The sequence below is a fragment of the Magnolia sinica genome, chromosome 3 (genome assembly GCF_029962835.1).
Source record: "Magnolia sinica isolate HGM2019 chromosome 3, MsV1, whole genome shotgun sequence".
NCBI classification, from domain to species: domain Eukaryota; kingdom Viridiplantae; phylum Streptophyta; class Magnoliopsida; order Magnoliales; family Magnoliaceae; genus Magnolia; species Magnolia sinica.
The window spans coordinates 46968588-46986825 of NC_080575.1; positions in this window are offsets into that span (position 1 = coordinate 46968588).

The following is an 18238-nucleotide window of genomic DNA, read 5'->3' on the forward strand; positions in this document are numbered from 1 at the left end:
TGTCTATCTAGAAAACCATGTCGTTGCCTTAAATGACAATATGAACTGACAGATGCAGATTTTGAAGAGACAAAATTCACATCCCGCCCACGAGGCAGAGGTCGACGCTTTCATAGAGCAATCTTGACCTCCACGGGTCCTCTAGAACCTCTACTGAGCCATAATACAACTGGGGCAGCATAGCCACGCACCTACTCACAGTGCAAGAACTACTGAGCTCGACGACTATGATTTACGTCATACGCTGGAGAACAAAAGACGTGGGAAAGCCCCTAAAGCGATAGGGGAAAACAAAGTCTTCGAGAGGCAAAACTCAAAGAACTAAGGGATCATATTGGCGACATTTGCCAAACCTACCACACACAAGTCCCGACCTCCATCGATGCCATGATGAAAGAAAAAGAACCACCCTTCACCGATGACGTCATGGGAGCTCCACTCCCGCCTAGGTTTTGGATGCCACAATCGCCCCCTTATTTTGGGTCTGGTGATCCAGTCGAGCACCTTGAATCCCTCAAGGAATGCACAAAGCTTCATGGTGCTTCGACATCGATACTATGCAGAGCTTTCTCCCTGACCTTATTAAGAGCGGCACGAAAGTGGTACCAACAACTAAAGCCAAAGTCCATCAGTTCTTTCACACAACATATAAACATCATAATGGACCAAGGATGGTTTTAAATATACCATTATCATCACTGTTTCTAGCCCACGTGAGACTTGAACCTCCCTCAGATTGCGCCCCACGGCCTAAATGAATTGGAAAAATGGATGGACAAAATGGATATAACATATGCATCGTGATGGAGCCCACAAGTGAGCCGTTTTAACATAGAAATGGTTGAAACCTAGTTGTCTTCACGTAGAAACGGTCCACCATTTTCATGTGAAAATAACCTAACCCCACACAAGCATAAGTCTGGGTGGCCCAATCCAAGGAACTTTCCAACATCCAGAACTGTAGGATAGATGATTGGAAAGGAAGATGCACAACAAAAAATAAAAATAAAATTTTAATGTTAAAACACTCACAAATGTTGAACGAATGGCTTAAATCTTCGGGGTAACTCCTTTAATAACTCTCTCTTATCTTAACCTTTCTTTCTCTCTGTGTCTAATTCCGAGTGTGGGTACTCCTTTAAATAGATGGATTGGGGGTGACAAATAAGGGGGTAAAAGATAATATTTGCCAAAGCCACACCCATCTAAACTTGAGCCAGACACAATTTTGCCAGGCTCGAGCGAGTTGAAGTAGTAGATAATTTATGGAAATTAGGGATTATTCTCTTTTGCATATCTTATCTTAATCCGACTCCATCTGACCCAAGAGTGGTCTAAGTAGTATTATGTTACCTGTGAAAATGTTTTTGTTGGGTTTTATGTGAACCCTAAAGTGTCTATAATGGACGAGATGGTATTTTTAAAGGCCTATGTGTAACTATAATTCAAAGTAACATGTGTGCATTTCCCATAAACAAACTAACCGATGGTTTTTAATTGTACCACATATGCTTCGTAATGACCAATTTATTTTGATCTTTGAGCGGCCCACTTGGCAGATATAAGTACGATATATGGTAAAATAATGGGAAAAAATTAAAGGAATTAGATGGTTAGAACCTTGATCAAATAAATGGATTATTGTACTGTCAATTTTATAAATGGACAAGCACATCGTGGACTTTTGGGGTGATCTATGTATATTGATAGATAAAAGTGATTGTTCACATGTATAGGTTATCTAAATCATTGTTCTGTCGATATGTTAAGCATATCCCTTCGTGACAAAAAAGATGAACATATTTGAATCTTAATTTGGTGTGTCAATGAGCGGATATGATCAAATGTTAGTTGGTTTATTATGATTGGGTGCAAAATCGACATGAACGATTAGATATCTTCATCTAGTGGCGAGTAGTTGATTGGACGGTCGGTTTTTGATAAACAAAAGAGAATACCATGGTACGGGTTTAATACATAGCATGTCTGAGATCAATATATTGAAAACTCAACTGCTAAGATATTTGAAAAGAAAGATTCGAGGTTTACAAAGAGGATTCTCAGCATAGACATACACAGAGATAGGGAGAGGAGCATATTACAGTTGTCTCAAGCTAAATAGCTTGAGAAGGTATTGGTGAAGTTTGGGATGGACCAAGCTAAACCAGTTATCACACTCCGTTCTACTCACTTCAGGCTTTCTTCAGACCAATGTTATACTATAGATGAAGAAAAGTAGGTTATGTCTCATGTGATATATTTGAGCGCAGTTGACAGTTTGATATATGTCATGGTCTCTACAAGCCGGATATTTCACATGTAGTCGATGTTGTGAGTCAGATACATGTCAAACCCTGACAAGTATTCACAACCTTAAGTATAGGGTCACGATATATTAAGAATCTCGGTAAAACCGAGGTCGAATCCACAGGGACTGATCTTGTGCATTTCTGAAATTGACTAGAAGAAGATGTAAAACTAATTCTGAAGTGATTGAGAGAGTAATTTCGAATTAAGTAATTAAAACTAAGAATTTAAAGGTGGGAACTAGGGTGCCAAGGATCCACTTGTAGTGATCAAGGAGCCCTCTTGCTTGATTCAAGTAACATAATTAGAATTGGAGTCCTATCTTATCCAATTGCAAAATATATTAATGAAACCAAATATGAACTTCCATTGACCTAATTCTCAATGAAAGAGAACTATAATAATTGGCAAGGATTCTATCACCAAACCATGCCCAGGGGACAATGGCAAACAACAAGATTTACCAATCCCATAATCTGAAAGCAGGAGAATTGTGAAGATTAAGAAAGATTCCATCACCCTACCATGCCTAAGGGACGATGGCGAAAAACAAGACTTATTAATTTCACAATCTCAGATCAAGAAAGAAAGATACTCAAAGCTATTGTAGATCTACTGTAATTTAGTCGCAATAAACCATTAAAAACTGAAAGTATTCCTTAAATGTCAAATTAGAATCTATGGAGTTCAACATAAACATGAATCAAAGCAATAGAAATATCCCATCAAGTTACAAGCTTCACCTCTTAGCCCTAGCTAAGAGGATTAGCCAACTATAGATATGATTGGACCAAAGTCTCTTAAGAAAAACATGAAAACAACTAAGGAAGAAGAAGAAAAACTCTTGGCGACGACTTCTCCACTCCTTAAACCCTACAAGATGCCTAGGAACATCCTAGGGAGTTTTATTTTGTAACACCCCGTACTTTTTAGTACTCGGGTGTTACCATTAAAATCAAATCTAGCATGAATGTATGATAAAACACACATAACCTATAACTTTCTCAAAATAGACTTCAGTCTGCGCAATTTCACAAAATGACCCAGAGTTTAGAATATACTTTTTTAGGATGATTTCAGGATTCCTTTTCTTCATTTCAAATCTTTGATTCTCTTAATTCTTCACTTGATTTTCTTGGATCTTTGGCATGTAAATTCTTCGATCTTGGTCTCCTAAGATCCATCCCTTGCCTTGGTGATTCTAGCATCAAATCCATGCTTTTAGCACCCTTTTCAATCCAAGCTCTTAAATTCACCTTGCAACACAAATATGAGTAAAATAGAACATTAACCATTATCATGTTCATAAAACCAAGATATAAATGGGGGATAATATGCAATATTTGACCCTCAACACAATCCCCAACCAGCATTTTGCTAGTCTCGTGCAAAGTATGCGAAAAATATTTCGAGAACTACAATATAATTTCTATAAGCTCAAGTAGTTTAAACAAAAAACAATCCAGATAATAGAATTCTAAAATACATCAATGTTGTGCATTACCTTCTCCTAAACTCTAGCACTCGGTAAGTTTTGTAATCAAGTTCAAAGCGTTAATCCTTCAATTAGAACAATTCTAAACATTGAGTTCCATGGGTGTATAATGAAGTTTAGACTTATTACAATCAAAGGTTCAATTCGTCACTTTTATAATAACATTGATAATTAAAAGAGTATTCAAGACATCTAAAACCTAAACTGACTCTTACCTTACAGTTCATGTTTTTGTTCCCTCTTTTATCCTCCAGCTTTTGATTTTTCCATCGATGGCTTTCACGCTCTGTCAATCTTTTTTAAAGATCTTTAATAAATATCTTTTTTTGACGACAACTGTTTTTTTTTAGCTGAGTATTTTCTTTTTCTTTTTTCCTTTTCAATACTTCCCATTAAACATGATGGGCAAATTCTCCAAGTTGGTTCCTTCCATGCTTAATAATCATCAAGTTAACAATTCAATATCAAACTGACACTTTAATGTGTAAGTTGGATGTGACATGTGAAATCATGACTCAATCAATGTTTAAAACTTCTAATCGAGGATCAATGACTTAACTTAATTTTGAGATCTCCCAAGTGACTAAAATCCAAGAGATATAAGGCATCAACATTAAGTATCTTGTAATTCTAATTTATGGATTAACTTCGAGATTACTTAAATTTACAGAAATTTCATAAATTTAAAATTTTCTCAATTTTTCACAACATTACCCAAAGACTAAGAAAACGACTGATTAGCCTGCCTAATCCACACCCCCCAACCTAAAATCTACATTGTCATCAATGTAAAAGAAATAAGCATTGAATGGAAATGAGGCAACGAAAAGAAAAAGGGAAGTGGTGGAAAGGTAGTACTTGAAGAAGGAATTCTGATATATTTTTAAAAAAAAATATCTCAATGTGAAGATGGGTTAGCACAAGAATTAAACCATCAGAAAGTAAACTTTCCCAAATCAGAAAGTAAACTTTCCCAAACAGCAAAAAATAAACTATCTTAAACGGCGAAAAATAAACTATCCTAAATGGCGAAAAGCAAACTATCCTAATACTAAATTCTTTAAAAGTAATAAACCTGACTAAGAAAATAGGAAAAAGCTACTTAGTCATGTTGCAAGGTACTTCCTCCGGCCAATATCTTGATAAATTTCTCAGTAGGTTTCGTAACAAGATCATCTTAAAGCCCTTTTTGCAATAGGCTTGGATGCCCTAGAGCATGATTTTCCGTAGAAATTTGTGGACCTCAGCATAAAGTTTCCTTTTAATCTCCTGAGGTATCCAAAGTACATATGATTCACCTGAGACAGAGAAAGTTTTAGAGTTAGCGTAACATAGTGAATCAGATACTACATGTAGATAAAATTTAGAGAAATTCTCAATAGGTGATGTAGTCTCCTCATGGTTTCGGTTCAACTTTCAGTTCCTCCTCCCTTAATGGTAAACATTCAAGATCTGTGGAAGGAAGAGCTTCAGAATAAGGGTTCTCTCGGTAGTAACAACTATCGAGGTATTATTTTGTAAGGTATCCATTATTTCTTTCATTATAGGATCATTTGAATCTGCAAAATATACCAAGCGATTTTTCAGAGAGTTGAGATAATCAATTGTGGATCAGTAGCCGTATTGATGTGAAGACTTTGTTCATTGTTACTACTCAGTAGAGGCATTATATCGTCAAAGTGTTGACGGCTCAGAAGGTGGCCTTAACTGAGTGGTTTCAAATTCCAGAGTCATCTCGGGCAACTTGTCCATCTCCCTAATCATATTATAATCTAAATAAGGGGAGTGGTCCACACACGCCTTAAAAGAGTCCTGCGGTTTACTTGGAAGGGACTCTTCCTCCACATGTAAATCAAACGTGTCAGATGGGTGGAGTAGATCATTATGGTCGACAATGTCCTGTATCTCGTTATCACTTTTCTAAACCATGATTGAAATCAATTCCAGTGATTCTTGGGCTGTAAACTCGTGATTCTTATCCCAATACTTATCATCTTCCAAATCAATACAGTTCACAAGTAGGATGAGATCAATTTCCTCACACTGTTTTCCTAGGTTGAGTCGAGGCTCAAATAAACTAGTCACTTCCTCCTCATTGAAGTCAATTATGTCATATGACCGGAGCGTGTTAGTATCATTATATTTGACAGACACCCATATCTCTTGATCATTCCTTTGGACGGTCATCGAGACCAACTCTTCAGAAAATTGAGTCGTATGCTCGTTAACACAATCCAACTCTTCATTCTTAATTTTAGTAATCTCCATAAATGAGTTAGGATCACTTTCCTCGCATTGTGCTTATTGATTGGGTTGAGATTGTGATAACCTAGCCTCTTTAACCTTATCGAAGCACAATTCAATCGCTTCCAATGATTTCATTATGCCTGCGACAAGTTGGTTGAACTGTACTTGATAGTCCGTGAAATTTAAACGTGAATCCTCTTGGATCGTTTCTAGTTGGTTTTTAAAGGTAGGGGATCCATGAGAATAGTCACTATAATCAATTGTTTGTTCATCTCTCCAATGTTGATGTTTCCATTGATCACAGTTGTATGGGTCATAAGTGGGACAGTCTAATGGTTGTTGGTACATATTATCACCCATAATATAATCTCTCATTATTTTCTTCTTGTCTGATGGGTGATAATAGTTCTCACTCCCCTAATAATGATAATCCCAACAATCATGTATTGTTTTCTTAATTTGTGGGGTATAATTATTCTCCTACCTATGATTGCGTAAGGACTTCTTAACTAGTGGAGCATTGTATTATAGTTGGTTCTCGATGATGGTTTCAGAAAATTTTTGAGACATAGGTTGTTTCCTAACATAATCATCTGACAACCCTTCACAATTTCTCGCATTCTCTAAAACTAGCTCAGCATACTGACGTTCCCACTCTTGCATATGCATGGTGAAACACTAATCCTGAAACCAATCTTAAAATAGAAGAAAAGAAAAATTCTACAGCAATATAGAAAGTAAGTAAAGGAAAAGTTAGAAAGAGTTTACCGGTCTGGAGAGTTTTATGTTAGGATCCTACAAAACAGAAAACAATGTTAGTTTCTAAAAATAAATCAGAAAAAATCCTAACCTAAAAACAAAACAAAAAGTTAGTCCTAAAAACAAATTAGTTTCTTAAAAAAAAATTAGGTTCTAAAAATAAATTAAAAAGGCTTTTAAATCTAGAAATAGAAAGAAAAGTTAGTTTCTAAAAAACAAATTAGGAAAGTTTTTAAATCTGAAAATAGAAAGAAAAGTTACTTTCTAAAAACAAATTAGGAAAGTTTTTAAATATGGAAATAGAAAGAAAAGTTAGTTTCTAAAAACAAATTCAGAAAGTTTCTAAATCTGAAAATAGAAAGAAAAGTTAGTCTCTATAAACAAATTAGAAAGAACCTTAACTTAAAAATAGAAAGTAAATAAATCTTAATTTTAACCTAATTCCAAAACTAATCAAATTCAGAAAACGCAGCCATTAATCCCTAGCAATGATGTCAAAAACTTGTTCACAACCCCAAGTGTAGGGTCGCGATATAGTAATAATCTCGATAAGACTGAGGTCGAATCCACAGGGACTGATCTTGTGTGTTTCTGAAATTAACTACTAGAAGTGTAACTAGAAGAAGATGTAAAACTAATTCCCAAGTGATTGAGAGAGTAATTGTGAATTAAGTAAATAAAAATAAGAATTTTAAGGTGGGAACTAGGGTGTCAAGGATCCACTTGTAGTGATCAGGCAGCCCTCTTGCTTGATTTAAGTAATACAATTAGAATTGGAGTCCTATCTTATCCAATTGAAAAATATATCAGTAAAACCAAATACGGACTTCCATTGACCTAATCTCAATGAAGGAGAACTATAATAATTGGCAAGGATTCCATCACCAAACCATACCCAGGAGACAATGACAAATAATAGGATTTACCAATCCCATAATCTGAAAGCAGGAGAATTGTGAAGATTAGGAAAGATTCCATCACCTTATCATGCCCAAGGGACGATGGCGAACAACAAGACTTATTAATTTCACAATCTCAAATCAGGAAAGGAAGATACTTAAAGCTATTATAGATCTACTATAATTTAAGTCGCCATAAACCATTAAAGACTGAAAGTATTCCTTAAATATTAAATTAGAATCTATAGAGTTCAACATAAACATGAATCAAAGCAATAGAAATATCCCATCATGCTATAAGCTTCACCTCTTAGCCCTAGCTAAGAGGATTAGCCAACTATAGATATGATTAGATCAAAGTCTCTTAAGAAAAACATGAAAACAACTAAGGAAGAAGAAGAAAAACTCTTGGCGACGGCTTTTACACCCTTTTTCTCCACTCCTTAAACCCCACAAGATGCCTAGGAACATCCTAGGGAATCCTATTTATAGTTGTGGAACTCCAACTTTGGCTCCAAGTTGGAAAACTCTAGAAACCGCCTCAAATTTATGCAGTTTGCTAAAATAGACTTCACTCTACGCGATTTTTCAAAATAGACTTTGCTCTGCGCAATTTCACAAAATGACCTAGACTTTCAGAATATGCTTTTTCAGGACAATTTCAGGATTTTTTTTCTTCACTTCAAATCTTTGATTCTCTTTATTCCTTACTTGGTTTTCTTGGATCTTTGGTATGTGAATTCTTCAATCTTGGTCTCCTAAGATTCATCTATTGCCTTAGTGATTCTTGAGTATTAAATACATGCTTTTAGCACCCTTTTCAATCCAAACTCTTAAATTCACCTTGCAACACAAACCCGAGTAAAATGGAACATTAAGCACTATCATGTTCATAAAACCATGATATAAATGGGGGATAATATGCAATATTTGACCCTCAACAGTAAGCAGCATTGAGAAACAGTGGTGATTAATTTTAGGCCCCGACATGGTATATGTGTTTTATCTACACCATCTATCCATTTTGTAACTAATTTTAGGGCATGTGCCCAAAAATGAGGCAGATCCAAATCTCAAGTGGACCACACCACAGGAAACAATGGTGATTAAATGGCCACCATTAAAAACTTCTCGAGGGCTACAAAAGTTTTATATAAAGTTGATATTTGTGTTTTCCCTTCATATAGGTCCGTGTGACCTAATCAGCAAGTACGATGGCAAATAAATACTACATTGGCCTAGGAAGTTTTTAATAGGGCTGTCAATAGAGTTGGGTGCGTGACAACTCAAATCGGCTAACTCAACTCGTCCGACTCGTTCAGACTCGACTCAACCCGAACCGAATGGGTGAGTCAGTTTGAACCAAGTAGGGTTTGCCCAATCTGAACCGGTTAGACTTAACTTGATCAGAAATCCAACTCCACTCAAGTTAAGGTGTGTATATGTGTGTATATGTGTGTGTGTCTATATATATATATATATATATATATATATATATATATATATATATAAAACTAATTTCTATTATAACTAACCCTACCATTGCACCCGACCCTGACCCGATCCCAAACTCTCTCCCTCCCTCCCTCACCTGCTCGTCTTCCAAGCCCGAGAGCCACACACGCTGCCGCCGCCACCACCTCCTCCTCCTCACACTCACTCCCTCCCTCATCTATCAAGCTCGAGCCCCGATAGCCACTCGATCAATAGTTCGCACCCACCCCACCGAAGATGCTTGATTAGTAGTCCGCACCCACCCTACCGCAGCAGCTCGTCAAGGTTTAAAGGTAATTTACTATAATTTAATTTTTTTAATTTTAATTTGGGAGGGTGCGGCTAGGCTGGCTCGGGTGTGGCTGGGTTGTCTGTGGTGCGTCTGGGCTAGCCTAGATTGAGCCATTTCTAAACCCTAAACTAACCCTAAATCCAAACCCTAAACTTAAACCTCAAACATAATCCATAAACCCTAAAACCTAATCCCTAACCCTAAAACCTAATCCCTAAAATCTAAACCCTAACCGTAAACCCTAATCCTTAAACAACCCTAATCCCTAATTCCTAAACCCTAAACCCTAAACCCAAACCCTAAAACCTAAGCCCTAAACCTAAACCCTAAACCCCAAATCCTAAATAGCTAACGTGTTTTATTTTTTTGAAATAAGCAATTAGTGATTTATGGATTACATTGCTTATTGCTTACTTATTATTGTGCATTAAATAGTTAGCTTAATATGATGTGGTTTATTTTTGTGAATTAGACAATTAATTACCCATTTGAGGATTTCTATGTGGCCAAATATAGATATAGTGTGTTTTTAGTGAAATGAAATTGCTCAAATAGTCCCATTTTAGACAATTCAAGGTCAAATAGACAAGATAGTTTCATATAACCTATTTAAATGCTCGTGCTTGATTTACACTCCATCTGTCTATTTCTCTCTATATGTGTTTCTTCTTTTTTATTTCTCATGTCAAATATCTTCACATTGCTTGGATATTTGACATGAGAATGAGATGGAAGATCAACTTATCTAAAGAGACATGGGGAAGCATTTTAGTGAAAATATGAAAGTATTATAATCTATCCAACCTTGGATGGGTGACTAATTTAGGGTTTATTATAAACTTTTAAGGCATTATAGTGCTAATATGATTTAGTGTCTTTCAATTAGCAGATGACTAGTGAGGAAATTCTTAATACCCCCGGCGGTTTGTCAGTCACTTCACTAATGATCTTGGATGAAGGATTAGGTCTATAAGATGAAGAGGTGCCCATTGAGATTAGTACCTCACAGAGTTCAATAAAAGGGGAAAAATGATTAGTAGTGTGGGAAGATTTCGAAGTAACCATTAAGAATGGCATAGTGAGGATATGGTGTAAGTACTGCAAGGTTCAACATGCTAAACAAGTAGATGGGTCGACCACAACTCTGAAGAAGCATCTTTTGAAGTGTCATAAAAAAGGAAGAAGCCATACTTTAGGCCAACAAACATTTTCATTTACCCAATCTTTGATGGGTCCATTGCAAGGTACATTGTCCACCTATAAGTATAACAAAGACCATATGAATGAGTTGACGGCTAGATTTATTATTGTCAATTAAAAAACTATTTTAGATGGTAGAGAGTCATTTTATCGTATTAGCCAGAGGCCTTAACACCAGATACGAGAAATTTTTCATACAATAATAAAGAGAGTGTGCATGAAGATGTATGCAAGCGAGAAGGTCAAGTTGAAAGGACATATGAAGTCGGTTTCCAGAATCAGCCTGACATTAGATTTGTGGATGACATTCAATCAACGAAATGTGTATATGTTACTAACTATCCACTACGTTGATGTTGAATGGAGGCATTGTAAAAGAGTTATAAACTTTCGCTATCTTTGCCTCCTCATGCTGGTTTGATATTTCATATTGCATCTACAGATGCCTTTGTGGAGTGGGGCATTGAAAAGAAAATCTCTTCGATAACTTTAGACAATACCTTTACAAACGATAACGTAATAACAAATTTGCGGAACCAGTTTAAGGCCACTAGTGACTTGTATTTTGGTGGAAAAATATTTCATGTTAGGTGTTATGCCCACATCCTAAACTTGCTTGTATAAGATGGACTTACAATAATTGAGCCAACGATTGAGAAAATAAGAAAAAGTGTGAAGTATATACGGGGGTCACCTTCGCGATTAAATATATGGAATGTGATCGTGAAACAGTTGAATTTGTCTTATTAAAAAACGATGAAGCTAGATGTTATGATACATTGGAATCTACCTTACGAAATGTTGGATTCAGTATAGCTTTTAGAGATGAATTCTCTCATTATGCGGAGTGTGATAGTACATATCAATGGTTGCCTTTTAATGATGATTGGACAATAAATGAAACAGTTCACAAGTTCCTTTCAATTTTTTATGACACAACGTAAATCTTTTCAAGAAGCAAGTATCCAATAATAAATATATTTCTACAATAATTTTGGAGAGTAAAAGATGTTTTGTACAAAAGCTATAGTGGACCAGACTTTTTACAATTAATGACTGTGGGTATGCAGTTAAAGTTTGATAAGTATTGGTTTGAGTGAAGTATGGTAATGGCTATTGCAGTTGTTTCTTAATAAAAGATGTTCATGTTTATATTCATTTTTTAAAAAGCTATATGGTGAAAAGAGTGCCACTGAAGTCGATAAGATTCGTGATGTGGTTGAAAATTTGTACAAATTTTACGTAGAAACTTTGGGCCGCAAAAGATAATACCACAAGTTAGACTCCTCAAGTGGGTTATAGTTCTAATATTGATGCACAACGAAACACGATCAGCGATTTCATCTATTTCATTACACAAGTTGAGATTCAAACACATACAACCTAAACAGAACTTGACAACTATCTCAAGGAGACACTCGTAAAGTAAAAAGGCGGCGAAGAATTTGATGTTTTAGACTAATGGAAGTCAAAAGCTCATGAATCACTGTGAGAACCGCATCCCAGACCGTACCGTTCCGTAAGCTTCTGCGGTCCTCTCGATCGAATTCCGGCAACTTGTGACGCGTAGATAGCATTTGCGCACATCCCTGAATCGTATCTCGTATTCAAGAGTCGGCTCAATCCGAGACTTGCACCCTAACGACCACGATTCAGATGCCGTGTCTCGCATGCCAAGGCGATACCCAAGTCAGGAGTTGTGGGCCTGAGAATAAATCGAGGAAACACTGTGGGCAACGTGTGCGTTGTTTCCAGGAAGATTCCTGGTTGAGAGAATGGAATCTCTACTCATACGCCCCTCTTTCCACCAAGTCAACCAAGACCTTACCTCTCCCATACCTTTCATGCCAACAAGGCAATGCTACCCATACCCCATCTCATCTCATGCCCAAAAAGTCAATTAGCCCCATCCCTCACCCATACACTCCATGTCATCCATCCTTACAACTCTCATTACTCTTTCATTTCTCTCTTCACCCAATTCAAGCAATTCCCAAAGGAGGAAACGTCCATGGCTTCCAAGGAGAAAATGAGAGGAGCTAGTGTGGCTCACCTTCCTACCTCCCATCTCCACCATCCAAAGATCATCTCGACCGTTGAAATCATTCCCTTGCAGCTCTAAGACGCGTTGGTGGAAGAAGGAAGAAGAGATCAAAGGTGGGTGTCTTTTTAGGATTAGAATTGTATTTTGCTTGGATTAGATTATTTGAGGGCCCGCATATGGTGGGACCCACCTTGATGTATGCTTTGTATCAAAGAGGGGCCCATAGTGGCGGGGCCCCTCCGTCATCACCGATCTCTCTCTTTCTCTCTCTCTCTCTCCTCTCTCTCTCTCCTTCTCTATGATCGATGACCCACCTATGCTGTGTATTTTATCCATGCCATCCAACAAGTGGGCCACCTTGATCCCGAATTGGGGCCTACATGATCAAACGGTCACAAAGGCCTGGATGAAAGGGAAAAATACATATCAGCTTGATCCAAATCTGGTGGCCCACTACGTGGGACCACCATAATGTATGTGCATCATCCAGCTTGCTGGACGGTGGGCTGGACACTGGATATATATATATATATATATATATATATATATATATATATATATATATATATATATAGTATGCATATATTATAATATTATAGTATGATATAATATAATATTATATACACACACTTATAGGTGTTTATCTGTATGTGTGGGCCCCATGTGGGACCCACCTGTTTTGGGAAAGGGGATTGGCTGGCGTACGTTTACAGCAGCTGTATACCTGCTGTATTGATGTCACCCAGCAAAGTGGGATCCACCTTGATATATGTTGTATATCCCCACCGTCCATGGGCTGGGACAGTGGGTCTGATCGTGAAGTGTGTGTTATATACACACCGTCCATCGGTTTTAAATCCGAACCATCCATCTGCCAGGGACGTGGGTCCCACTGCTAATTAACGTCAGTGAGCTCCATGACCACCCATATGATATGTGTGTTATGTCCAAGCCGTCCAGATGGTGGGACCCACCGCTGGACTGACGTCAGCAAGATCTGTGGGTCCCACGTGTGGATGTGTTCCATCCAAACCGTTCATCCATTTGGTAAGCCTGTTTTAAGGCTTGGGACTAAACTGAGGTAGATTCAAATCTCTAGTGGGCCACCGCGTGGACACCACCATGATGTATTATTTCATCTACACCGTCCAGATTATGCTGGACAATGTTGGACAATTTTTGGATGGTGTTGTCCAATGTTTGGACGTGCTGGACAATGTTTGGACGTGCTAAGTAATATTTGGCTGGTGCTGATTTACTTGGGCAATCTTTGAAAGGTGCTGATTTGCATAGGCAATGTTTGGACAGTGCTGATCATCATTAGTGGGCCAGGTGCCCCATGGAATGATAGTGTACAGTGGTACACATGTTACACCTACAACTATTGAAATGATTTTTGATATGGTCCAAGCCCACTTGAGGCCCATTGGTGCGGCCCATTGATACGGTCCACTTGATGTATATGAGGCCCGTTATGATATGTTTGGGGCCCATGGTTGTGGCCCATATGATGTATATGAGGCCCAATGGTGCGACTCATTGATGTGGCCGACTTGATGTATATGAGGCCCAATATGATATGTTTGGGGGCCATGGTTGTGGCCCGTTATGATGTATATGAGGCCCAATGGTGCGGCTCATTGATGTGGCCAACTTGATGTATATGAGGCCCAGTGATACGGCTCATTGATGTGGCTGACTTGATGTATATGAGGCCCATTGGCGCGGCCCATTGATGTGGCCCAATGAGATGTATTTCCGGCCCATATGATGAGGTCCATTGTGATATATTTCTGGCCCATATGATGTGGCTCATTATGATGTATTTAAGGCTCATAGGTTGTGGCCCGTTGTGATGTATTTGTGGCCCATTTGGTAAGGCCCATTGTGATGTATTTGTGGCCTTTAATGAGGCCTATTGTGATGTATTTCTGGCCTATGGATGCGGCCCATTGTGATGTATATTAGGCCCAGGTATGTGGCCCATTGCGATGTGTATGGTGATGTATATAAGGCCCAAGAATGAGGCCCCCTGTAATGTATATTTGAGGCCCACTTGCGATTTATTGAGGCCAATGGGTTGTGGCCCATTATGATGTGTATTAGAACCTTGTGCCAGGCCATGAGCCCACTATATGTTTAGGCTTTAGCTCTATGTGGGCCACTCCTTGGGGGCAATATTGGTTAAATGTCCACATTGATTGGCAATGATGGTTAAATGTCCACATTGTGACCTTCCCTTAGGCCTTGATAGGTCCATTCTCACCGATTCCGATTATCGAGGCCAATTGTCGAGGCTGATTCCGATTGTCGAGGTCGATTGTCGAGACCGATTCCGATTGTCGAGGCCAATTCTGATTATCGAGGCCGATTCTAATTATTGAGGCCAATTCCAATCATCGAGGTCAATTGTCAAGGTTGATTATCAAGGCCTATTACGATTGTCGAGGCTGATCATTGAGGCTGATTCCGATTGTCGAGATCGATTATCGAGGCCTATTTCGATCGTCGAGGCCGATTCCGATTATTGAGGTCGATTATCGAGGGCGATTCCAATTGTCGAGGTCGATTATCGATGCCGATTATTGATACTGATTATAAGTATGTGACAACATAGCATTATGATACATGCCCATACGCATTATCTGCATGTTTGTTATGAGATGTTATTGACCATTGCATATGTCATTGGCAGGTTATTATATGACAGTATGTGACAGCATAGCATCATGATACATGCTCATACGCATCATCTGCATGTTTGTTATGAGATGTGGTTGTTATGAGACACCCTGATAGGCGGAGATTGTCTCACGTGAGAGCGCGGTATGCGCAAGATTGATACATAACTGGATTGTATGACTCATGTGTCACGCCCTAAACTCGGAAAAGGGGTTCACAAAATTCCCGATCGCCGAATCTGGCTCCAACAGCCTCTGTAGTACTCTATTCTCGGCTCCTGGCACTCGTATGCCTGATTCCAATCCTAGGATCTTACAAGGAGGATTTTCAGTATGATTTTTTTTTGTAATGGAACATAACCACAAGCATAACCAAGTCACAAAATAACATCATCACATATCCACTATATCAAAAACTTTAAGTATAATGCGGAAAGGAAAATACAAGGTGATAAAAAAGCTCTAAAATAATCCGATACGCACTCTTGCCTCAGTGCTGCTGCGATACAATAATGGACCCCATAGCTTGAGATGCTATGTACTATCATCCCGACTTCACACTCCAGCTTGATCATTTCATTCGCATCGCATGTTGGATTACATCCGCAGGCATATGACATTTTGGATTGCTATGTTTTTGCACTTATATGGCCTAAATGGACTTAACAGGATTTACATATTGCATTGTACCATCGGCATATGATATTTGGCTCTCTATGACTCCTCATTTGCATAGCTGATCTGTACTGTGTACTCTGATATTATATGACTCATGGACTGGTTAGTATTTTCGCTTAGTCTGACATCATATGATTCATGATCTTGCCAATATTTTCGACATTGTATGATTACGGCATTGTATTGAATACTTGACACTTACCTTGTGCACACACTTACACCACTCTCTAAGCTTTCTATAAGCTTATACACGATAGATGTGTGCAGGTGACTTTACGTTACAGCAGAATTGAGCTTGGAGCGTGGAGCTGTCTTCTGGAGCTTTGATTTTTGATATATGTATTTCCCTTTCAGCACTGTATTCAAATGTTTATATTAGTGGATATGTGATGATGATGTTGCCTTTGTGATTTGGGTATACTTGTGGTTATGCTTCTTATGAGATAAATTGATGTTAAAAATTCTCCTTGTAGGATCCCAGGATCGGAACTCGGTGTATGCGCACTGAGAGACGAGAATGGGGTACTACGGAGGTTGTCGGTACCGGATTCGGCGATCGAGAATTTTGTGAGCCCGGTTTTCGAGTTTGGGACATGACAATCACAATACCTTGTGCTCTCATTAATAGCATAAGGCATATTATCAATTACAATTTCAACTTTAGCAGCATAATTTGCTTTTAGTATGGGGAGTAGGGTTGTAAACAAGTATCAAAGTTCACTTACACTAGAATTAGTTGAAGCTCTCATTTGTACATAGGATTGGTTGCATCAGATCTAGGGAAGAAAGAACTCTGTTGATGAGGAGTTCGAGGAAGAGGAGAGTGAGGAGGAGGTTGAGACATTACTTGCAACAATTGCATGAAGCAGGATGGGACACTGCCTTATATTTCCTTTGTATTTGCTTACAACAATTTGACGGTTATTATTTGTGGGCTTGAATTGTAACATTTGATAGGTGGATGTATATTTTTTTATGCTTATTACTTATTAGTTTATGTATTTTAATGTTTATTTTTTTTATATTTTTCATCTTTTCATTTATGCTTTTAATTGACTTAATATTGCTTAAATCTCATACGGTTTGCTGGTTTGATTTATTTATTTTAATTCCTTAATTATTTATGCTGCATCAACCAAACCAAATATTATTTCTTTCAAAATATACACTTATAGATATCTTATTGGAAAATGATCCATCGGTAAATATTTGGGATTATGGAGCCCAAGTCTACTCATAGGATGGAAAGATAAAGTTGTAATGCAAATTGTGTGGAAAATAATTTGTAAACAAAACAAATCGGTTAAAATTACATCTGACTTGCCGAGAAGGAGACTGTCCCATGTAGCAGAGCTCCTCCAGAAGTCCAAAATTTATTTTGAGCTATTCTTGACTTAAATACAAATGCTTTCACCACCCATTCTCCTACAACCAATACAACTAGTCATAGAAGATATAAGAGTTGGCCTATTATAATTGAACAAGGGTCAAGCAGATGAACTGCCCCCATAGTTAGTAGAGAAGAAGAAGACACTATTAAGAGAACCAGAAGAACATGATCATAAAAAAGTTGTAAAACGAGGCTTGAAATAGGCATACATGACTAGACAACAACATCAAGCCCCTTCGAGATAACATGATGCCGAAACAGGTATGAGTATGAGACATAAGTCAAGCGATAAATCATCAAAGTTTATTAAAAGTCTTACGACATTTATAGGCGATTGGAAATCTCATACAAATCGGATAATAAAAAGAGAGTGAAAAAACTTGTTGAATTTATGAATGAGTACGATGAAAATGCATCTCTACCACTTGATTTAGCAGAGGTAAACAACTATCTTTTAGACACCTCCAGCTCGGACTCAGCCCAGAGTTCTCCCGCAGTTTAAGCCGTTAAAAGATAACCAAATGATGATTTTGACAATGATGGTGGAGGGGGTTACTATTATTGACAAGGTCACTCGGGTTGCATGCCACAAAGGCATTCATCATATAGAGGATATTAAATGAATGAATGGTATATTGGTTTATATGTGTAACTCCATATGAGATTTTGAACATGCTTTTAATTTTTAACAGTGTTTATTTAGTTTGTTCGTTTTATAGACGTTGTTTATTTACTTTTGATTTCAAAACCGG